At 46.0% G+C, this 24,646-nt stretch overlaps 1 protein-coding gene across 7 annotated transcripts in view; it reads right to left on the reverse strand.

The window, feature by feature from the left end:
* Nucleotides 1–20,511, reverse strand: part of NDRG3 (NDRG family member 3) — a 94,142-nt gene extending 73,631 nt beyond the window's left edge. For 2 of the 7 annotated variants that reach the window (XM_054674748.2, XM_016937871.4), the window contains exon 1: nt 19,846–20,350. The gene's annotated coding sequence lies outside the window, so the exon portion shown is untranslated. Of the gene's footprint in view, nt 1–19,845; nt 20,351–20,391 lie in introns of those variants that run through there. The other 5 variants (XM_001138768.5, XM_009437171.4, XM_009437169.5 and 2 more) reach the window with 5 other exon arrangements.
* Nucleotides 20,512–24,646: the final 4,135 nt, after the last annotated feature.

The following is a 24,646-nucleotide window of genomic DNA, read 5'->3' on the forward strand; positions in this document are numbered from 1 at the left end:
TTTACTCATTGTCCTTCCACCTAAAGAAAACCATTTTAGCCTATTTCCACTTGTTTTTCTTTTTCCCACTTAAATGGTGATTTCCTGAAATTGTTTTTTCCACTCACCCACTTTATCCCTACTTTAATTCACTCACTGGAAAGGAATGCACTTCAAGATGGGAATTATTCAAATATGACTCCACATGGGTGGGCCTGTCAAAGGGTCAGAGAAAGGCCTAAGGTGCCCTCAAGTCCAAAATGACTGGCATTCACCTAGTGTTCCTTTTTTTTTTTTTTTTTTGAGATGGGGTCTTACTCTTTCACCTAGGCTGGAGTGCAGTGGCACAATCATGGCTCTCAACCTCCCAGCCTCAAGCAATCCTCCCACCCCAGCCTCTCATACAGCTGAGACAATGGGCATGTGCCACCATGCCTTGCTAATTTAAAAAACATTTTTTTTAGAGACAGGAGTTTCACTATGTTGTCCAGACTGCTCTTGAACTCCTAGACTCAAGCAATCCCCCTGCCTTGGCTTCCCAAAGTGCGGGATTACAGGTGTGAGCCACCATACCCATCCCTAAGTATTTTTTTAAAGATGAAGAAAAATGCAATTTTTACACCAACAAACACTTAAACAAAGACACAAATTAAATGAGAAGGCTGTCCCTATCAGCTAGGCCCAATGCAGGCTCAGGCGACAATGTTGTGCAGGACAGTAAGCTGCTCCAGGGTGACTCAGGATTTGGCAACATGGCAGTAGACATTCACCTTCCACTATTAGGGGATCTAATGCATTCTTCTGGAGACTCCATTTTTGCTCCGCTTTCAATGTCTCAAGCCCTTGCCAATGAGCAGTTTTATAACATATACAAGAAAACTAAGATTCTGGTGGAAAACTCCATCTCCAGATCCCTCAGCTGCACAGACGGGCTCCCTCCTGGGGATCTAAGGCCTGCAGTTCCGGCATCTGTACAAATGGTATGGCTGCCAGATCCCATACAGGTACTAAAAGCTATTAATATTTTCAAAAGGCAAGTAGGGATTTTATAAATTGCAGTCAATAATTTTTGCCTGTTTCCTAGTCATATGAGTAGGAGGGAGGATTGATAAGGAAAAACTAGCCATCTTCAAATTAAGGAAATGAATCTGATACCAAATGGCTAGAAAGGGAAAGGAGAAAAGGTGGCTACCTACTCTGTCAGGAATTATAATCTCGGCACCTTATGTTTAATCCTCATAACAATCCTCTCTGGTAGATATCTTTCTTTTTTTTTTTTTTTTTTTTCCTGAGACAAGAGTCTTGCTCTGTTGCCCAGGCTGGAGCACAGTGAGGCGATCTCGGCTCACTGCAACTTCCGCCTCCCAGGTTCAAGTGATTCTCCTGCCTCAGCCTCCCAAGTAGCTGGGACTATAGGCGCATGCCTCCATGCCCAGCTAATTTTTGTATTTTTCAGTAAAGACAGGGCTTCCCTGTTAGCAAGGCTGGTCTCAAACTCCTGCCCTCAAGTAATCTGCCAGCTTCAGTCTCCCAAAGTGCTGGGATTACAAGTGTGAGCCACCCCGCCCAGCCTAGATATCTTTATTTTTTTCTCTGAGACAGAGTTTTACTCATCACATAGGCTGGAGTGCAGTGGCACGATCTCAGCTCACTGCAACCTCCGCCTCTTGGGTTCAAGCGATTCTCCTGCCTCAGCCTCCCGAGTAGCTGGGATTACAGGCATCTGCCACCAGGACCGGCTAATTTTTATATTTTTAGTAGAGACGGGGTTTCACCATGTTGGCCAGGCTGGTCTCGAACTCTTGACCTCAGGTAATCCGCCTGCTTTGGCCTCCCAAAGTGGTGGGATTACCAGCATGAGCCACCGCACCCAGCCTTTAATTTCTTTCTTTTTTCTTTTCTTTTCTTTTTTTTTTTTTTTTTGAGACGGAGTCTCGCTCTGTCACCCAGGCTGGAGTGCAGTGGCACATCTCAGCTTACTGCAAGCTCCGCCTCCCGGGTTCACGCCATTCTCCCGCCTCAGCCTCCCAAGTAGCTGGGACTATAGGCGCCGGCCACCAAGCCCGGCTAATTTTTTGTATTTTTAGTAGAGACGGAGTTTCACCGTGTTAGCCAGGATGGTCTCGATCTCCTGACCTCGTGATCCGCCCTCCTCAGCCTCCCAAAGTGCTGGGATTACAGGCATGAGCCACCGTGCCCGGCCTATTTCTTTATAGATGAGAAATTTAGGCTCAGAGAAGTTAAGTAACTTCTAAAATCCCCACATCTAAGTAATAAAGAGCCAGGAGCGGTAGCATGCAACTATAGTCTCAGCTACTTGAAAGGCTAATGCAGGAGGATTGCTTCAGCCCAAGAGTTTGAGTCCAGCCTGGGCAACACAGCAAGACCCTGCCTCTAAATAAGTGAATAATAGGGAAAGGATTTTTTTTTTTTTTTGAGACGGAGTCTCGCTGTGTCGCCCAGGGTGGAGTGCAGTGGCACGATCTCGGCTCACTGCAAACTCCGCCTCCCAGGTTCACGCCATTCTCCTGCCTCAGCCTCCCGAGTAGCTGGGACTACAGGCACCTGCCACAACGCCCGGCTAATTTTTTTGTATTTTTAGTAGAGACGGGGTTTCACTGTTAACCAGGATGGTCTCGATCTCCTGACCTCGTGATCTACCCGCCTCAGCCTCCCAAAGTGCTGGGATTACAGGCGTGAGCCACTGCGCCCAGCCAGGGAAAGGATTTTAAAACCTTTGCTTTTCCCATTACAGGTTGAGCAGCCCAAATTAAAAAATCTGAAATCCAAAATGCTCCAATGGATGCCTGGAAGAAGTGATAAAGGACAGATGGATAGACAGATGGATAGATAGATGGATGGATGGGTGGATGGATACATGGACACATACATACATACACAAACTCCAGTGGGCATCTCCCCTGAACATCAAGTCTGTGCTCAAAAAGATTGGGGTTTTGGAGCATTTCAGATTTCACATTTTCAGATTTGGGATGCTTAAACAGTAAGTATAATGCATATTGCAAAATCAGAAAAAATCCAAAATCTGAAACACATCTGGTTCAAGGCATTTTGTTTTTTTTGTTTTTTGGGGGGGGAGGTTTTGAGACAGAGTCTCACTCTGTCGCCCAGGCTGGAGTGCAGCGGCTCGATCGCGGCTCACTGCAACCTCCGCCTCCTGGGCTCAAGTGATTCTCCTGCCTCCATCTCCCAAGTAGCTGGGACTATAGGTGCCACCATGCCCAGCTAAGTTTTGTATTTTTAGTAGACACAAGGTTTCACCATGTTGGCCAGGCTGGTCTCGAACTCCTGACCTCAGGTGATCCGCCGACCTCAGCCTCCCAAAGTGCTGGGATTACAGGTGTAAGCCACTGCTCCCAGGCTGTTCAAGGCATTTTGGATAAGGGATACTCAACTCATATACCATAATGTCTGTGCCAGGCCCCATCTACTGATTGTAGGACCCTGAGCAAGTTTTTTCCTCTTTACCCAGCCTGTGGCACCTCCTTGAGGTGAGAGAAGCCTAAAGTAATCCTATACATACCAACAATGACTCAGACACCTTAGAAATGAAGCTCTGAGTCATCACACCAGGACAAGAGCCCTCACTATCTCAGTAGTTATAACGCTAAGGGCATAGAGGATGTGGAATGAGTAGAGAAAAGAGAAATGAAGTTCCAGCTATTACTTGGCAAACAGTTTCAGAGGCAAGGGCTATTTCTTGCTTGTTAGAACAGCAAGCCTCAAAATCTATCACCTGGGAATCTTGTTTAGGATCTCAGATATGATCAGTTTTAAGTGATGAGAGTCTAACATGTGACCTCATCACTGAAGAGAGATGGAGATAATCTGAGGTGAGGAGATGAACTGAAAGCCTTCATTATTATTAGCAACAATCTTTTTTTTTTTTTGAGACAGAGTTTGGCTCTGTCACCCAGGCTAGAGTGCAGTGGCACAATCTCGGCTACCTGCAACCTCTGTCTTCCAGGCTCAAGCCATTCTCTTACCTCACCCTTCCAAGTAGCTGGGACCACAGGCACACGCAACCACGCCTGGCTAATTTTTGTACGTTTTGTAGTGTCAGGGTTGCACTTTGTTGCCCAGGCTGGTCTCTAACTCCTGAGCTCAAGCGATCCACCCACGTCAGCCTCCCAAAGTGCTAGAATTACAGGCATGAGCCACCATGCCCAGCCAATTAGCAACAATCTTCAATAGAGATCAGTGAGGATGGGGTAAAGGAAGATTCCATTAATTTGATTTCGTCCTGCCTTCTTCCAAAATTTCAGTAAACTAGATGGAACTTTTATTTTTTATTTTTAAATGTTTTAGGGGCCGGGCACGGTGGCTCACGCCTGTAATCCCAGCACTTTAGGAGGCCGAGGCGGGCAGATCACCTGAGGTCAGGAGTTTGAGACCAGCCTGGCCAACGTGGTGAAACCTAGTGTCTACCAAAAATACAAAAATTAGCCGGGCATGATAGCACGTGCCTGTAATCCCAGCTACTCGGGAGGCAGAAGCAGGAGACTCGCTTGAACCTGGGAGGCAGAGGTTGCAGTGAGGTGAGATTGTGCCACTGCACTCCAGCCCGGGCGACAGAGCGAGACTCTCTCTCCAAAAAAAAAAAAATTGTTTTTTTGGAGACAGGGTCTTGCTTTGTCACTCGGCTGGAGTGCAGTGGCACCATCTTAGTTCACTGTAACCTTGAATTCCAATGGTCAAGCAATCCTCCCGCCTCAGCCTCCCAAAGAGCTAAGGACTACAGACATATACCACTATGCCTGGCTAATTTTTGCTTTTTGGTAGAAACAGGTCTTACTATGTTGCCCAGGCTAAGATGCGATTTTTTAAAGACTCAGCAGGTCCAATCAACTAAAATGTGAATATACTGGAGAAACAAAATAGTTTGCAGAAACCTCGCTGAAAGATAACAAGGGTCTGTCAGGCTCCTGAAATTACGAAATGTGAAAAAAATAAAAAAAAAAAGGAGGGGGAGCTCTGGGATATAAAATTGGTAAAAATGGCACAAGGTTGGCCAGGGCACAGTGGCTCATGCCTATAATCCTAGCACTGTGGGAGGCCGAGATGGGAGAATTATTTGAGGCCAGGAGTTCGAGACCAGCCTGGCCAATATGGTAGAACCCCGTCACTATTAACCAAACAAAAATTAGCCAGGCGTGGTGGTAATTCCAGCTACTTGGGAGGCTGAGGCATGAGAATCGCTTAAAACTGGGAGGAGGAGGTTGGAGTGAGCCAAGATCGCGCCACTGCACTCCAGCCTGGGCAACAGAGGGAGATGCTGTCTCGAAAAAAAAAAAAAAGAAAGGAAGAAAAAAAGTAGAACAAGGTCAGAGAAGAGTTAGATTTTGCCAAAGTTTTCAGTTGGGGAGATAAAAGAATTATGGAACAATGAATGGAAATTAGTGAGCTGAGAAAAAGTAACAGAGAAACTGATTTGTTAAAAAGAAAATCAATTTCAGTCAGGAATCCAAGAGAGACCTGAGCACAGGTGGGAGTGAGAATGAGTGAGGTAAGCCTCCAAACGACCACCAAACCAGAGATAAGGAGGTATGTAGGCCTGTGCTCTTCTGAAGGACAACTCAGTGATGGAAAAGAAAGAACCAGTAAGAGACAAAGAAAAAATGTTCAGAGATGCTAGAGGAAAGGCAGAAATACAATGTCAAAGAATTCAAGGGAGAAGAGAGATTTACACAAAAGTGGAGGAAAACTGTCAAATGCTGAAGAAAAAAGGAGGAGGATGAAGACTATGAAAGGGCCATTAACTTTGGACAGTAAAAGTCAGTGGTGTTAAAATCTAGGAAAAATGAAGTTCAGTTCTCCATGCTGAAAAGCCCATGACTATGTACATCACTTTTTAGAAATATAGAAATTAGGCCAGGCGCGATGGGTCACACCCGTAATCCCAGCACTTTGGGAGGCCGAGGCGGGTGGATCACAAGGTCAGGAAATCGAGACCATCCTGGCTAACATGGTGAAACCCCGTCTCTACTAAAAAAATACAAAAAAATTAGCTGGGCATGGTGGCGGGCGCCTGTAGTCCCAGCTACTCGGGAGGCTGAGGCAGGAGAATGGCATGAATCCAGGAGGCAGAGCTTGCAGTGAGCCGAGATCGCACCACTGTGCTCCAGCCTGGGCGACAGAGCAAGACTCCATCTCAAAAAAAAAAAAAAGAAAGAAAAGAAATATAGAAGTTAGTTGGCATAGTGGATCAAATCTATAATCCCAGCACTTTGGGAGGTGGGAGGATCACTTGAGTCCAGGAGCTCAAGACCAGCCTGAGCAACACAGTGAGATCCCATCTCTACAAAAAATTAAACAATTAGCAGGGTGTGATGGTATGTGCCTGTAGTATCAGCCACTCAGGAGGCTGAGGTGGGAGGATCACCTAAACCCAGGAGGTTGAGGCTGCAGCGAGCCACGACTGCACCGCTGCAGTCCAGCCTGGGCAACAGAGTGAGACCCTGTCTCAAACTAAATAAATAAATAATAGAAATATAGAAACTAACATTTCTGAATTGAAATGCAAGCAAAAATGTCACCAGGAATCCAGGAGAGACACACACTGGGAGGGGCTTTAAAAGATCAACAAGATCAGTGACTTTCAAGTTTTACAGCAAAACTCCGAAATAGAAAACAGAAAACATGTAGAGGCTTTGGTTGAAGTGGTGGTGAGACCACTAGGGCTCTGCAGAACACAGTTTAAAGCGTGATAATACAGAGTGCAATCCTTTGTTCACTCAGAAAAAAGACACCCAGAGATGCATGGATTCTTCCAGTAATGGAAAGAGCCTGTAAGCACATCAGATGTGGATTCTAAACCTAAATGGGCCCCTACATAGCTCAGTGACGCTGAGCAAAGCATTTTCCCTTTCTGGGCCTCAGTTACCCCATCTGTCAAGGGAAAAGATTGGGCAGGATGACCTTTTTGAGTCCCTGACAGGGCTGGCATTCTGTGATCCTGAAGCTCCCTGTAGAAGTAGTACTTCACATTCCTCCCCACCAGCATGAGCCTTACTACAATCCTAAGCATTTCCCCAGGTATTAGCCTAGTGAGGGTCAACCGCTTGCTGGAGATCACTCAGCAAATAAGCAGGAGGGTACACTTGGCCTGACCCTGGGGACATGAGGGTCTCAGCTTGTATCTCATTCTGCACTGTGTCCATTTAGTCAGATGAAGCTCACTGAGATTTCAAGCACTTAAAAACATTGCTTTGGCGAGGCAAGGTGGCTCATGCCTCTAATCTAGCATTTTGGGAGGCCAAGGAGGGTGGATTGCTTGAGCCCAGGAGTTTGAGACCAGCCCGGGCAACATGGCAAGACCCTGTGTCTATAAAAAATACAAAAATTAGCCGGGTGTGATGACGTGTGCCTGTAATCCCAGCTAGTCAGGAGGCTGAGGTGGGAAGACTGCTTGAGCCCAAAAGGTGAAGGCTGCAGCAAGCTGAGATTAAACCACTGCACTCCAGCCTGGGTGACAGAACACGATCCTGTCTCAAAAAAAAAAAAAAAAAAAAATATATATATATATATATATATATATATATATATACACATATAAATTTCTTTGTTAGTTTAATAAAGACAATAAGAACAATAAGAAAGTTATTGGCTTTTGAAACTGCAAGCTGTCTTGTTTTATAGCTTTTTCCCATGACCAAGTTTGGCCTTTGTCAGGCCTTGCCAGGATGTGCTGACACCAGGCCGCTAGCTAGTATTCTAGGGGCGGAGTCAATCACTTTTTATTTTGGCAAGATTGCAGACAGACAACCAAAACAGAATGAAGGTATGGCCGGGCGCGGTGGCTCACGCCTGTAATCCCAGCACTTTGGGAGGCCAAGGCGGGCGGATCACGAGGTCAAGAGATTGAGACCATCCTGGCCAACATGGTGAAACCCCGTCTCTACTAAATATACAAAAAATTAGCCGGGAGAGGTAGCAGGTGCCTGTAGTCCAGCTACTCGGCAGGCTGAGGCAGAGCTTGCAGTGAGCCGAGATCACGCCACTACACTCTAGCCTGGGTGACAGAGCGAGACTCCATCTCAAAAAAATATATAAATAAATAAAAAACACACAGAATGACGGCAACAAACAAAGGGGGCATACTGGAGAGAATAATCTGGAAGGGGTCAGCTGAAGCTGGTGCTGAAGCAGTTATGGTTAGAAAGCCACAGGAAGTGGCCACGGGACTGGCTGGGAAGGCAGTCAGCAGAGCTCCTAAGCAAACAGATTCACATCCTCTCTCTTTATACCTTTGAACAGTGGCTATATGAGTAATCATTACAGCACTTTCCAATCTACAGAGCACCTTCACATTTAACATCTCACTGGATTATTATGATGGCACCGTGAGCTAAAACACTGAGGCACTGGCATCATGGCTACCAACAGACATGAAGAAACTGAGGCTGAAAGAGGTGACATGCCTGGGCACGGTGGCTCACGCCTGTAATCCCAGCACTTTGGGAGGCCAAGGCAGGCGGATCACCTTTGCAGTGAGCTGAGATCATGCCATTGCACTCCAGCCTGAGTGACAGAGCGAGACTCCGTCTCAAAAAAAAAAAAAAAGAGGTGACATGGATTGACCAAAATACCACAACTAATAAATGGCACAGCTGGAACTGAAACCCAGGTCTTCCGATCCCAAATGCTCATTTTATGCCCTAAATCACACTTTCTCCCAGGTCATCACAGATGAAAAGACTGAGAGTGAAAAGAAGAGAAATTCAGAATTGAGAAGACTGCCTCACCACACCCACTCCGCACTGAACATGTCTTTATCTCTGCTTAAGCAGTTAGGATTAGGCCACAGGCTCTAGGATTAAGCCCTGATATGTAGTGAATAACAAGAAAGCACAGATGGGGGACTGGAATTAGTCTTTACCTATTAATTCAATTAAATAGGGGAGATAAGGTCTATAAACAAATTGTTACAGTTCGAGGCAGTATACATAGAAGCTTATGAACTGGACAAACTCAAAGGCAGTTTCTCAACCTTGGCACAACTGACATTTTAGGCCAGATGATTTTTTGTTGCGGGAGGTCTGTTCTATGCATTGCAGAATGTGTAGCAGCATCCCTGGCCTCCAATACTAGATGACAGTGGCACACTCCCCCAACAGCTGTGACAGCCAAACATGTCTCCAGATAATGCCAAATGTCCTCTTTGGGGCAAAATCACTCCCAATTGAGAAGCACTGCTCTAAGGGTTACAGAGGTTTAGGGCATAATTGAGTCACTGCAGCTTGTGGGTGCTGGGAAGAAGTTTCATGGAGGAGGTAATATCTGAACTGCACCTTGAGAAATAGATAAAATTCCTGTAAATGAGAATAAGAATAAAAGAGGAAATTCCAGAAAGGGAGGATAACTTAAAGGCAAGGAGATGAGAAAGCACAAGGTCTGCTGGAAATAGGAAATAAGGGTAAAAATGACAGCTGGAGGCTGGTCATGGATAGCTATCCATCAACTAATATTTACAAGATATACATACATAATGACATAGCCAACAATACACCATATCACACGTTTAACAGTATACAAGTCACCCCAGTGGCACATGTTGAGCATCTCTAATCTGAAAATCCAAAATCCGAAGTGCTTCAAAATCCAAAACTTTTTGAGCACTGACATGACGCTCAGACTAAATGCTCATTGGAGCACTCGGATTTTAGATTTTCAGATTAGGGATGCTCAACTGGTAAGTATAATTCAAATATTCCAAAATTGGAAAAAATCCAAAACCTGAAACACTTCTGGTCCCAAGCATTTTGGATAAGGGATACTCAACCTGTATTTCCATGTGTCCCACTCTCTGAAGGATTGAATGCTGCTTGAGTTATCATGTTTACATTGCAGCTAGTGTTTGGAACATACACTCAGAGCTAATGAAGCTCAAAACCAATGCAGAGGCAGGAGAAATAACTAAGGATTAGGATGGTCAGGAGTTTCCCAAGGGAGGGGAGAATGATGGGCCCTAAAGGGATATGTTTTGAACAGGGGAAGGGAGGAGGGACATACAGGTGAGGACATCAGGGTTGGGAAAGAAAGAATTAAAGACAATACACTCAGGCAGGGCACCTGTAATCCCAGCACTTTGGGAGGCTGAGGTGGGAGGATCACTTGAGGTCAGAAGTTCAAGATCAGCCTGGCCAACAAAGTGAAACCCCATTTCCACTAATAATACAAAAATTAGCTGAGCATGATGGCGCATGCCTTAATCCCAGCTCGGGAGGCTGAGGCTTGAACCCAGGGGGTGGAGGTTGCAGTGAGCCTAGATTGCACCATTGCACTCCAGCCTGGGCAGAGCGAGGCCCTGTCTCAAAAAAAAAAAAAAAAAAAAAAAAAAAGACAATACATTCAGGAGACACCAAGAACAATATAGCTGGGAAAGAAGACAAGCTGCAGAAGTAGGCTAGGTCAGAATGCAGAGCACCTGAGCTGGACTTTACTACACAGACAACCCCTGAAGGTTTCTGAGGAGCAGAATGACACAGAAGCTTAACTTTTTTCAGTTGTTTAAAACTTGGTCATGTTGTCCACGTAGTTATCTTAGCTACACTTAAACCTGGGAAGCACTGAAGATTATCAATGACTCAGCCCCAACCTTAAAGATCCAATTTAATTGGGGTAACGTAGGGCCTGAGTATTGTTTTTAAAGCTTCACAGGTAATTCTTACATGCAGCCAGGGCTAAGAACCACTGGTTTACAGTAATGCCCTCATTCTCCAATGAGAGAAGAGGCCCAGAAAATTTAAGTGATTTCTGAATTCACACAGCCAGCTAGGCGTGGAGCTGGAACTAGCATGCAGATTCCTAGCTCAGCTCTGAAAGAGATCCCAGAGTACTGGGCTAAATTCCATACTTCAGTCTAGAAGATGCACAATTATCTGATGACTTGGCTCTTAAGTTTCCTCAGGGTTAAAGGCTGAATTAATCTAATCCTAAAACTATTGACTTAAACATCCCCTCAAGTGTCTACGGTAATGGATGTTGGTTCTACTGCTGTCTCCTGGGGGCCCTTAGGAAAGCAAAGGATCTCAGGAGACTCCCCCAGGAAGCCAGATAAACAAGCCAAACCACCCAGCTCCATGGAAGACTTTTAAAAATACAGCTGAGATTTTTCACTGCATAAAGGAAAGTCTGGGTACCTCTTCGCCAGAAGAAATTCTCTCAGAGATGCTATCCCCCCTATCTCCATAAGCTAAGGGGTGGGGAAGGAGCAAAGGCAGCTACTTAAGTAGCTCATATGCTCACAGATCCTCACTGTAACAGGAAGTACCCCTGCTCATCCTCAGGCCTAGATAAGGGCCATTCACACCCCTCATATTTTCCCGAAAGGAAAAGGGCAGCAACCCCTGCAATAGGCCCACCTTCCTGTTGTGTCACTCCTGGGTTCTGGCAGCAGGTGGTAAATGAGAGGTTTGTAGAGACTGCCAAGCTGGAAATCTGAGTCTGTCTTATATATTAATTCTATCCTTTCCAGGGTCCTGGTATAAATAACTGCTAGAACAAAGCAAGACCCATCTAGGAGCCTTCTTGTTAATCCCAGACACCCATCGGCCAGCGGAAGTTTTAACACAGGAGTCATACTAAAGTAACTCTAAAAGCAGAAGCACAACCCCCTGCCTTCCACTCCTGAAGAAGGCAACTCAGGACACGAGGAAAGCTACCACCAGCAAAGCCCTGGGGTGTGCTCTTAGATGGCTCCAAGTTCCTGCCAGCTGTAAGGCGGAATCCCTAAAAACAATTTGTACTTTAAGGCAGCCTGAGTGAGGTAAAGGACAAACAAGAGCCCTAAAATGCAGTATATAATACTCATACGAGCCAAATTTATTGAGCGCTTAACACTATGCCAGGTACCGTGATAAGCACTTTATCGATTCATTATTTCATTGTGCTTCCCAACATATTTAATCCACCCCATTTTACAGATGAAGAAACTGAAGCTCGGACGGGGTATTGTAATTTGCCAAAGGTCACACAGCTAGCAAGCAGCAGAGCAAGGATTTGAACCTGAGCAATCTGCATCCTGACCTCTATAACCAATTTTCCCCACTTGATGCCATCTGATCATTAATCCTTCTAATGCATATTCTCAGGTTAGGTTACGGGAGCTTACCAGGATGTTACTATAAAATAATTCTGAAAATTGGCTGGGCGCAGTGGCTGATACCTGTAATACCAGCACTTTGAGAGGCTGAGGTGGGCGGAGTTTGAGACCAGCCTGGCCAACATGGTGAAACTCACCTCCACCAAAAATACAAAAAATTCGCCAGGCATGGTGGTGGTCACCTGTAGTCTCAGCTACTCAGGAGGCTGAGGCATGAGAACTGCTTGAACCTAGCGGGTGGAGGTTGCAGTGAGCTGAGATTGTGCCACCGCACTCCAGCCTGGTGACAGAGCAAGACTCTGTCTAAAAAAAAAAAAAAAAAAAATTCTGAACCCCATACAAAATTTAGGTATCGTTATTATCATTACTACTTTAATATGAGACTTGTACCTACCTGGGGGTATTGGAAATGCAATATAACCTGTGGACTAATCATCCAAAGTTATATTTTAGTGAACACCCTGGTTAAAACCATCCCAACAAAATGACTTAAAAGCAACACTTTCTCCTAGCACTTTCGGAGGCCAAGGCAGGAGTTCGAGACCAGCCTGGCCAACATGGCGAAACCCCGTCTCTAATAAAAATACAAAAATTAGCCAGGCATGGTGGCGGGTACCTATAATCCCAGCTACACGAGAGACTGAGGCAGGAGAATTGCTTGAATCCGGGGGACGGAGGTTGCAGTGAGCCGAGATCACACCACTTCACCACTTCACTCTAGACCGGGCAAAAGAGCAAAACTCCTTTGCAAAAAAAAAAAAAAAAAAAAAAAAGCAACACCTTCAAAAGTTAAAAAATGGGGCTAGGCATAGTGGCTCACGCCTGTAATCCCAACACTTTGGGAGGCTGGGGTGGGCGGATCACTTGAGGTGAGGAGTTTGAGACAAGCCTGGCCAACATGGTGAAACCCCATCTCTACTTAAAATACAAAAATTAGTCAGGTGTGGTGGCATGCACCTGTAATCCCAGCTACTCGGGAGGCTGAGGCAGGAGAATTGCTTGAACCTGGGAGGCAGAGGTTGCAGTGAACTGAGATCATGCCACTGCACTCCAGCCTGGACCACAGAGTAAAAACCTGTCTCAAAAAAAAAAAAAAAAAAAAAAAGGAACCAGCCAGAGTGGCTCATGCCTGTAATCCCAGCACTTTGGGAGGCCGAGGCGGGTGGATCACCTGAGGTCAGGAGTTCAAGACCAGTCTGGCTAACATGGTGAAACCCCATCTCTACTAAAAATACAAAAATTAGTCAGGGGTGATGGCATGCACTTGTAATCCCAGCTACTTCCCAGCTACTCAGGAGGCTGAGGCAGGAGAATCGCTTGAACTCGGGAGGCAGAGGCTGCAGTAAGCCGAGATCCTGCCACTGCACTCCAGCCTGGGTGACAAAACGAGACCCCATCTCAAAAAAAAAAAAAAAAAAAAAAAAAAAAAAGGCCAGGCACAGTGGCTCACGCCTGTAATCCCAGCACTTTGGGAGGCCGAGGCTGGCGGATCACGAGGTCAGGAGATCGAGACCAGCCTGACCAACATGGTGAAACCCCGTCTCTACTAAAAATGCAAAAATGAGCCAGGTGTGGTGGCATGGGCCTGTAATCCCAGCTACTCAGGAGCCTGAGGCAGGAAAATCGCATGAACCTGGGAGGCGGAGGTTGCAGTGAGCCGGGATCGCCCCACTGCACTCCAGCTTGGGCAACGGAGTGAGACTCCGCCTCAAAAAAAAAGAAAAAAAAAAAAAAAAAAAAAAGCTGTCAACTTGTATCCATGAAAGAAAATTCAGCCTTAAAAATATAGAAGCACTGGGCCAGGCGCAGTGGCTCACACCTGTAATCTCAGCAGTTTGGGAGCCTGAGGTGGGCGGATCACGAGGTCAGGAGATCCTGACCATCCTGGCTAACACAGTGAAACCCTGTCTCGGCCGGGCGCGGTGGCTCACGCTTATAATCCCAGCACTTTGGGAGGCTGAGGTGGGCGGATCATGAGGTCAGGAGATCGAGACCATGGTGAAACCCCGTCTCTGCTAAAAATACAAAAAATTAGCCGGGTGCGGTGGCGGGCGCCTGTAGTCCCAGCTACTCGGGAGGCTGAGGCAGGAGAACGGCGTGAACCTGGTAGGCGGAGCTTGCAGTGAGCTGAGATCACACCACTGCACCCTAGCCTGGGTGACAGAGCGAGACTCCGTCTCAAAAAAAAAAAAAAAAAAAAAAACCGTAAAACTTACAATAGAAAAACCTAATAAGTAATAAAATTAAGTATAAAGAGTGGCTATATCCAGAATTTTACTTGATCAATTGAAAACCCCAGACTGTAGACCATGGGCACTTTTAGGTAATAAGGAGATTATTGTCAAATGCTATAGCTAAAGCCTGGCGGAAACCACCACTGTACTTAGAAAATTAATCTTCATTTACTATATTAAATCTCTAGGGAAGATAAAAAGTGGCATCTCCACACAAAAAGACTCCATATAACACATTCTTCCCAAATCCAGGGAGGATACCAGCTCCATATCAATAACATTAATTAATGTTTGCCACTGTAATTAGTGTTTATAAAGAATTAAATTCAGAATGCAAAGAAGCCGGATTCCTCCAAAGTGCACCCCAGTTGGCCATCAACAACAATTTTTTTTGTTTTTTGAGACGGAGTCTCGCTCTATCACCCAGGCTGGAGTGCAATGGTGTGATCTCGGCTCACCACAACCTCTGCCTCCCGGGTTCAAGCGATTCTCCTGCCTCGGCCTCCCGAGTAGCTGGGACTACAGATGTGTGCCACCTTACCCGGCTAATTTTTGTATTTTTAGTAGAGACAGTTTGCCATGTTGGCCAGGCTGGTCTCGAACTCCTGACCTCGTGATCCGCCCGCCTCGGACTCCTAAAGTGCTGGGATTACAGGCGTGAGCCACCACACCTGGGCAACAAATTTTTATTTACAACTGATAAAATGTCAAATTCTGTCATGTACTATGAGACATATCACAGAACTTTGAGTGGACTACTAGCCCTTTCACTGAAGAGATAAAATCAAAAGACATAATACTACCCATTTTTGTATAACATGTAAAACACCCTTCATATATCAGTTAATTTCACATGAATGAGAGAACAATTAATTGTAGGTAAATATTATACATTAGTTTTATAGAATTAGCACTGTGATTTTTTAAAAATTCATTTACCAAAGAAAGCCCTGAAACCTGGTAAATATCCATAATCAAGCTAGCTAAGTTTTTGTGTGCTATTTTCAAGTGCTATTAAAAAAGAAAGGTGGGGGGGGAAATCTTTTAGAAGAAACAATTTGACATCCAGTTCTGCAGTAAACCCAAAATGTTATCAATCTTTGCACTTGAAAGTACTTTTTGATGCACCCCTTCCTTTCACCATTCCTATCCAGGCTTGTCCGTTTTCTTCCAGAATCTCCCATTTGGCCTTTTTTTCTTTCCTTCTGTCTTCACTTCTTACCTGGATTTGTTCATTCATTCATCATTTACTAAGCGCCTATTATCAGCCAAGCACAGAGCTAGACCCTGGTCCCTGCTCTTAGGAAGCTTACGTGATACTAAGTAAAGCTGCTATCTGCCCATCTCAATCACCATCACCAGCCTGCAAGCTTTAGCAAAGGCTTTGTATTTCCAGAAGCTAGCAGCATCTGGCATATAGCAGACACTCTAAAAATGTTTGTTGGATGACACTAGATTACTTTAGCAAGCTCTTTTTTTAATCCATAAATATTTTACTATATATCTTCAAAAAAGATTCTTATTTTTCTTTCATTTTTAAAACACAAAAGCATTATGTGCACAATGCAAAAATAATATAGAAAGGTAAAAAAGTAAATTCCCCAAGCCTCTAAATCTTACTCCCAGAAGTGAGGACCATTAGAGCTTGGTATATATCTTTCCAGAACTCTCCTACGTCAGTATACCCCCACACCTGACACACACGCACTTTTTTGAAACAAGTTATTTGAGTTTCTGACTCTAGCTGCTCAACCTTCTAATCAAGTGGTTCTCAAAGTGTGATCCTTAGACCAGCAGCATCAGCATCATCTGGGAACTTGTTAGAACTGCAAATTCTCGGATTCCACTCCAGAACTAATGAATCAGAAACTCTGAAGGTCGAGCCCAGGAATATGGGTTTTAATAAGCTCTCAAGGTGATGCTGGTGCACACTAAAGATTGAGAACCACTGCTCTAAGCCAGCCAAGCCAATTTTATTACTGTCCGTTAAACATGGCAGGCACTGCTATCTTGTCTGTTTTATCAGCCCCGATTCAAAATGTTTTCCTGTCCTTTTGATTAATTCTGACCCTATCCACCTGTCAAAGCCCAGAAAGTCAAAACCCAAAGTGGTCTCACCACCACATCTCATACTGATCCTTCTTGCCCCCTTTCCCCAGCTCCCATGATACAGCTAGTCCCCCTACCATATAATTTAACAATTATATATACGCTGACTTCAACATTAGAGAACAGTGCTTTACTCTTCCCCAACAGACCATAACCTCCTTGAAGACATGAATCATGTTTTTGTATGTCTTCTCCCACCCCTGTTCTAAGCACATAAATAGAATCATAATAGAGTTGCTAGTTAATGTCTTTAAGGATGAATTCACTGAGAAGAAATACTGATAAACCTTTAGTGGCTAAAAAGTCTGGAATTTCAAGTTGTAGCCAGTTCTGCGACCTTGGACAAGTTCAATTCTCAAGGTGCCCCCCACCTTTCTTTCTTAATAGTGCTTGAAAATAGCACACAAAAACTTAGCTAGCTTGATTATGGATATTTACCAGGTTTCAGGGCTTTCTTTGGTAAATGAATTTTTAAAAATCACAGTGCTAAGTGAGAAGGATGGACTTAATGACTCAATGCTCCATTTCATCCTGAATAACATACAATTTTATGAAACACCCCATGTAGGAATATCTTATTCCATTATAGTCTAATATTGCTTTGCTTGTAACATTAATATGGGAATGTTTAGACTTGATTTTAGTACAGTTAAAGACAATGTTTCCCAATTAGCTAGTAAGTTCTCTCAACAAGAACCTGTTTGATTCAACTGTGAATCTTCCACCATATCAGGTGCCATACATCCATGCCTTACCCATAGTCAATATATTTACAGAAAATTATTTGGAAAAACTCTTTAAGAACCTTCATTTAAATAAAGAATCTATGCACATATCTGCTGCCTCCCAAAGGACCCTTTTGAATATTTATTATTATAAATACCATGTAATGATATACAGTAAAAATTGTGATTACTTTGATACAACCAGGGGCAATCAGCCACAGAGGGCAAAAGAATGTAAAAATGGATTTCTCATGCATTGAGGGACAGACTAAAGGGGTATAAGCCTCAGACTATCCTACTGCAACATGCAAATGAAAAGTACCCTGTACATCGAAATAGCATATACCAACTCCACTGTAAACAGGCATTTTTCCCTGCTCAGAAGTAACAATTTAGAATAAAACAAAAGCAGCCGGGCTCGGAGGCTCACGCCTGTAATCCCACCACTTTGGGAGGCAGAGGCAGGCGGATCACCTGAGGTCAGGAATTCAAGACCAGCTTGGCCAACATGGTGAAAATCCGTCTCCACTAAAAATACAAAAAATAGCTGGGCATGGTGGCGGGCGCCTGTAATTCCAGCTACTTGGGTGGCTGAGGCAGGAAAATCGCTTGAACCCAGGATGCGGAGGTTGCAGTGAGCCGAGATTGCGCCACTGCACTCCAGCCTGGGCAACAAGAGCGAAACTCCGTCTTAAAAAATAATAATAATAAAACAAAAGCAGCTCGGCCGGGCTTGGTGGCTCACGCCTGTAATCCCAGCACTATGGGAGGCCGAGGCAGGCGGATCACGAGGTCAGGAGATCGAGACCATCCTGGCTAACACGGCGAAACCCTGTTTCTACTTAAAAAATACAAAAAAATTAGCTGGGGGTGGTGGCGAGCACCTGTAGTCCCAGCTACTCGGGAGGCTGAGGCAGGAGAATGGCGTGAATCCGGGAGGCGGAGCTTGCAGTGAGCCGAGATGGCGCCACTGTACTCCAGCCTGGGCAACAGAGCGAGACTCCGTCTCAAAAAACAAACAAAAAACAAAAGCAGCTCAATCGTGAGTGCACGTTCGAGTAACATAAACAAGCTTTTTTTTTTTTTTTTTTTTTTTTTTTTTTGAGACGGAGCTCTGTCGCCCAGGCTGGAGTGCAGTGGCGCGATCTCGGCTCACTGCAAGCTCCACCTCCCGGGTTCACGCCATTCTCCTGCCTCAGCCTCCCGAGTAGCTGGGACTACAGGCGCCCACCACCACACGCGGCTAATTTTCTGTTATTTTTTAGTACAGACGGGGTTTCCCCGTGTTAGCCAGGATGGTCTCCATCTCCCGAACTCGTGATCCACCCACCTCGGCCTCCCAAAGTGCTGGGATTACAGGCGTGAGCCGCAGCGCCCGGTCCATAAACAGGCTTTTTGATGCAAGACTCTTATCTGCAAGTTTTCAAAAACAACAGGGTGGATGGAGGCCTTTGAGTGGTAAATGGTGATGACAAGTTGAATCTGAAGGAAGAGACAAGCAAAGAGAAACTGAAGGGCAGGAAGGAGGAACAGAAGGGCACCAGAAGAACACCACGCTTTGAGTAATGAAAAGGGGGGGTGGAAATTAACTGAGTCCTTACCAAGGATCTACTGTGAGCCAGGCATCTGGAGCTGCAAAGATGGACCATGCCCTCAAGGGGCTAGAAGTCCGCAGGGTAAGACTGAGGCTAAGACCCTGTTTTGTGAACGTGTAATTCTAATTGGGAAAATCAAGCAGGGAAGGCTTCACAGAGAAGGTGGTGATTTAGTGGAGCCTTTGAAATGTGGAGGAGGATTTGCTAAGGGAGAAAAACGACAGTTTGAGCTAGTTATTTTGGGGGAGAAACATTCACATATTTTTATAGCTGTTCATTTGGAACTTTAAATCATGGGAGGCTTCTTAAATTCAGCACCACTCTATCAATGTTCTCTTTCTCTTCTTGCTTTATCTTAAATACTGAAATGTTCAAGCCCAACCTTGGGGCAAAGGCAGAAAGCCCCGGACAGAAAGCCCCGGAATGAGGTGAGTGCTAGCCAAATCTGCTCTGTCACCTCCAAGTCCAGCCCGCCCAGCTAGCCCAGTCAGCCCAGTCCTGCTCTCTTGGCAGGAAAGGAAAGCTAATAATATCCCCTGAGGGCCAGGGTAAGGGGGGGGCGCGGGGGGGCGTGATCTGGATGCCAGCAGGCAAGGATCACTCTTGTTCTGTCAGTAAGCCACCAAAGGAAAGCTTCCCTGCTTCCTAATCCACGGGGCTCCTAGTCTACCTGTGATAGGGAGGCCAGCTCTGCAGGAAGAAAAAAAGGGCTTCATGACAAGGAAGGGGGAAGCATTTGGATTGGGAAGTGCAGAGGTGGTTATGCGAGGTTATCTTAATAAAATGCTTAGCAAGATCCCTGGCACACAGCGAGCGGTGGAAGAACGTTAGCTCTTATATTAATAACACTATTATTATTACAGTAACACCTCAATTGTACTCCGACAACAAGAAAATCTTTTTTGTGCAGCCTACTTTTACGACGTTCGAGAGCAACTTCAGAGATGACAAGTGATTTCAAAATTTTTTCAAAGGTACGAGATCAAATTCCAACCGCACTGGCCTGAGAGCCCGAGACCCTGAGTTGAGAGCTGACCCTGCCACTTGTCAGCTGCGTGACCTTGGGCATGGCACTTCACCTTTCCGTGCCTCAGTTTCCTCGGCTGTTAAGTGGGGCTAAGAAGCCTCTCCCCCGTAGGGTAGTCGTAGGGTCCCGTTAGAGGATGCCCTCTGCTGCTCTGGGGCCGGACGGGTGCAAGGGCTGCTCACGGCCCCTCTTCCAAGCATCTGGGCTCTTGGAGCGGGCGAGGTAGATGGATGAGCAACCCCAAGGCCCATCAAGCTCTGCCGCCTGCAGAGCCAGAGCGAGAGAAGGGTTCGCGCCTGCGGGGGGCGTCCCTGTGACCCAGGGTGTTGAGCCCGGAGGGAGGCTCTCTTGCTACCCACACGCTGTCGCCGGCGGGCTGGGCGCGGGGAGCGGCCGAGGAAAGCCGGGCTGACCTGGGTCCGGCGGGCGGGCGGGGCGGGGCAGAGGGCCCCGGGGGCACGGGGGAGGCAAGCAGCACGGGCCCCCAGGGCCTCGCCGTGCCGCGGAGATGATGCGGGGAAGGAGCAGGGCAAAGGAGCGACGCCCCCGAATGCGGCGCCGCGCGCCCCCCGCGGGCCGGGCGGAGGCGCTCACTCACCTGAGGCGCGGGCACCCGCCGTCAGTGCAGCAGCAGCGGCGGCGGCGGCGGCGGCGGCGAGAGGGGCGGGGGAGGTGCTGCGGTCCGCGCAGGCGCGCCGAGGACGCCACGGCCGCGCATGAGTGCTGTGCCCGTCCACCTCGGGAACTACCGAGAAGATGGTGGCTGAGCCAGGAGAGGCCGGCGGCGCCATCTTTGATGTAGTTTTTCTTGCTGCGGAGTTTCCTCAGAGAAGAATCTCAGATTTTGGAGGTGCTGGGCGGCAGGGCCATTGAGCTCTGCGTCTGGAGCGCTTCCCTCAGTTCCCTGAGTCGCATCCTTATGAAGCCCCTAAGAGCTCTTGCAGGGTATGGCATCCTCCTTTTAAGGTGACCTAGAGCCATACCCAAGGTCACAGGGCGCCTAGCACGGTGCTCGGCACGTGGAAAGAGCTTAGTAAATTTTTGGTGAATGAACATAGTAATTTAAGAACTAGGGTCCAAGACTCAGGGCTCCGAATTACCAGTCCTCCATTGTATCACCCCTATTACAACCGTCAGCCAAATCATCTACTTTCTCGAATGCAACATTAGAGATGGAATTTTTTTTCCCAGAATGATTGCAGATATTAAACTTAATGACCCAACAATTTAACACCAAAATGTACAGGACACACTCTTCTTCTATTTATTATCTATTATTTCTTTACCATTAAGTACCACTGACTAAAAGTTTTTTTTGTTTGTTTGTTTTGTTTTGTTTTTTGAGACGGAGTCTCGCTCTGTCGCCAGGCTGGAGTGCACTAGCGCGATCTCGGCTCACTGCAACCTCTGCCTCCTGGGTTCAAGCGATTCTCCTGCCTCAGCCTCCCGAGTAGCTGGCACTATAGGCGTGTGCCACCAGGCCTGGCTGATTTTTCTATTATTAGTAGAGACGGGTTTTCACCGTGTTGGCCAGGATGGTCTGGATCTCTTGACCTCGTCATCTGCCCGCCTCGGCCTCCCAAAGTGCTGGGATTACAGGTGTGTGAGCCACCGCGCCCTTTTAACCCGAGCCAGTGTCGCCATCTCGGCTCAGGTTCCCAAGTCCCTCAGCCTCCCAAGTAGCTGGGACTAGAGGCGGGCGCCACCATGCCTGGGTAATTTTTGTATTTTTTTTTTTTTAGTAGAGATGGGGTTTCACCATGTTGGCCAAGCTGGTCTCAAACTCCTGACCTCAAGCAATCCGCCTGCTTCTGCCTCCCAAAGTGCTGGGATTACAGGTGTGAGCCACCACGCCCGGCCACTAAAAGCATATTCTTTTAATTAAGGCAAACTGAACGAATGAATATTACCAAACATCTCAGAGGGCAGCAATAATATTGTTATTCATCAAGCACAATTCTTGAACTGAATTTAGTTGGAAGGAAAACTAACATTAATTGAGCACAGCCATTTATTTTATGGTTTATGTTCGTTAACATTTACTGAAATCAAATTAGTTCTAGTTCACCATCCACTATTTATCCATATGTCCTTGGTTAGACAATTAAGTCTCTCCACACCTCTCCATGCCCGAATTCCTCATCTATGTCACACACCCAGAAATAGAAGTTACAAGGTTGTGGCAAAGACTGAATGATAATATGCATGTAAAATGCTTAGAGCTTAGTAAGTATTATTTTTCTTTGTTCTATCCTATTTTACTGTTGAAGACACAAAACATACTTCTTGAGTTTGAAGAAATCCTTATAAGCAAAAAATGCAATACAATGTAATAAATAAAAAGGGGGAGGGTATAATCATCTTTAGAGAGATAATCTGTCCCCATTTTACAGATGAGGAAATTGAGGATAAAATGAAAATTCATGGCCGGGCGCAGTGGCTCACGCCTGTAATCCCAGAACTTTGGGAGGCTGAGGCGGGCAGATCATGAGGTCAGGAAATCAAGACCATCCTGGCTAACAAGGTGAAACCCCATCTCTACTAAAAATACAAAAATTAGCTGGGCGTAGTGGCGGGTGCCTGTAGTCCCAGCTACTCGGGAGGCTGAGGCAGGAGAATGGTGTGAACCCGGGAGGCAGAGCTTGCAGTGAGCCGAGATTGCGCTGCTGCACTCCAGCTTGGGCAACAGAGCGAGACTCCGTCTCAAAAAAAAAAAAAAAAAAAAAAGAAAAAGGAAAATTCACTCCAACTCTCTCCATTATACTACTTTGTTTATGAAAGAGTAGGCAATTAAGAGCATTTCTCTGATTGTTGAGATACAGATAGAGATAAATATAGACGAGGGTCTCACCATGTTGCTCAGGCTGGTCTAGAACTCTTGGACTCAAGCAATCCTCCTGCCTAGGCCTCCCAAAGTTCTGGGATTATAGGCATGAGCCACTGTGTCCCGCCCTGCTCTGATTCTTAAATGTTGGATTTCCATGAGACCATCCAAACTTTCCCTTCTTGCTCTACTGTGGACTATATCATTCATTCTCAAGTCATCAAGAACTAGACATCAGCAACTCTCAAATGTTATTTCCAGTCTCGATTTCTCCACCCAGTTCTCCACCTGTGTTATTTGACAGACCAGTTGATTTCTCCATTTGGTATCCCAAATAGAACGAGCTTTCCCATCTCAAATTGCTCCATCATCTACCCACTGTTCAGGCTTCACCTCCTGCAGCATACTGATACCGCTAAACTTTTATATTATTTAATTCTTACAGCATCCCTGTGATATAGGTTCTATAATTCTCTCAACCTTCGAGATAAGAGATTAAATAAATTTTTCAGTCACAGTTAATAAATGGCAGAGTTAGGGGTTTTTTTTTGAGACAGAGTCTTGCTCTGTCATCCAGACTGGAGTGCAGTGGCACAATCTCGGCTCACTACAACTTTCACCCCCTCCCCGGTTCCAGCAATTCTCCCACCTCAGCCTCCTGAGTAGTTGGGATTACAGGCACCTGCCATCATGCTTGGCTAATTTTTGTATTTTTGTAGAGATGGGGTTTCACCATGTTGGCCAGGCTGGTCCTGACCTCAGGTGACCCACCCACCTCAGCCTCCCAAAGTGCTGGGATTACAGGCATGAGCCACCATGCCTGGCTAGAGTTAGGTTTTTAACACCTAGGTTACATGCCTATGTTCCAGACACTGTGGGCAACACGAGCAGTCCCACCCCACTCATCCACTGCCAACACCCAGCACAAGCTGTCATTTCTCTCCTAGACTCCTGCAATAACCTAACTGGTCTCCCACACCCACACCTTGCTATCTTTTCCCCACACCGCAACTAGAGTAATCTTTTAAAAATAAAGTTCTGATCTTCTCGCCCTTTCTTGAAGCCTTCTAATGACTTTCAATTATACTTGTCTCAGGCCAGTCTTCTACTGGTGCCCAGCACTCCTGCTTTATTCTTTTTTTTTTTTTTAAGTGTCCCAGCATGCTCCACTGTCCTCCTCAAGCCTTTGAAAATTGCTTCTCGTTTTGCCTGAAATACTTGCCCCATTTAACTCCTTCATCTTTCCCACGTCAGCTAAAATATCTCTTCTGCAGAGTTTTCTCTTGTTCCTTGTATCGTCAGCAAACTGAGCATCATAAGAGAGAACCCATGTTTTTGCTCTTTGCTCCCTCCTCCAATCCTAGAACTGTGTGTGGCATATGGCGGGTACTCGGTAAATATATAAAGGAATAAAGAACAAATGTAGGTCCAAGCAAGGAGATGTCATTTCTCATTAACTGGCACTTGCGCCAAGGTTTAAGACTTAAGATTATGACTGGGTGTTTAACTGAAATGGGATTTGTCCCTTTAGTGGGATCAGAGAATAAGAAACATTTTATTTTGGCTGAGCACAGTGGCTCACACTTGTAATCTCAGCATTTTGGGAGGCTGAGGTGGGTGTATATCTTGAGTCCAGTTTGAGACCAGCCTGGGCAACATGGAGAAACCGCATTCCTACGAAAGTACAGAAGTTAGGCCAGGCACGGTGGCTCACGCCTGTAATCCCAGCACTTTGGGAGGCTAAGTTGGGTGGATCACCTAAGGTCAGGAGTTCAAGACCAGCCTGGCCAACATGGTGAAACCCCATCTCTACTAAAAATACAAAAATTAGCCAGGTGTGGTGGTGCATGTGTGGAATCCCAGCTACTCGCAAGGCTGAGGCAGAAGAATCACTTAAACCCGGGAGGCAGAGGTTGCAGTGAGCCGAAATGGCACCACTGCACTCCAGCCTGGGCAACAGAGGGAGACTCTGTCTCAAACAAAACAAAACAAAAATTAGTCAGATGTGGTGGTGCACACCTGTAGTCCC

This window comes from Pan troglodytes, chromosome 21 (assembly GCF_028858775.2).
Source record: "Pan troglodytes isolate AG18354 chromosome 21, NHGRI_mPanTro3-v2.0_pri, whole genome shotgun sequence".
Lineage (NCBI taxonomy): Eukaryota > Metazoa > Chordata > Mammalia > Primates > Hominidae > Pan > Pan troglodytes.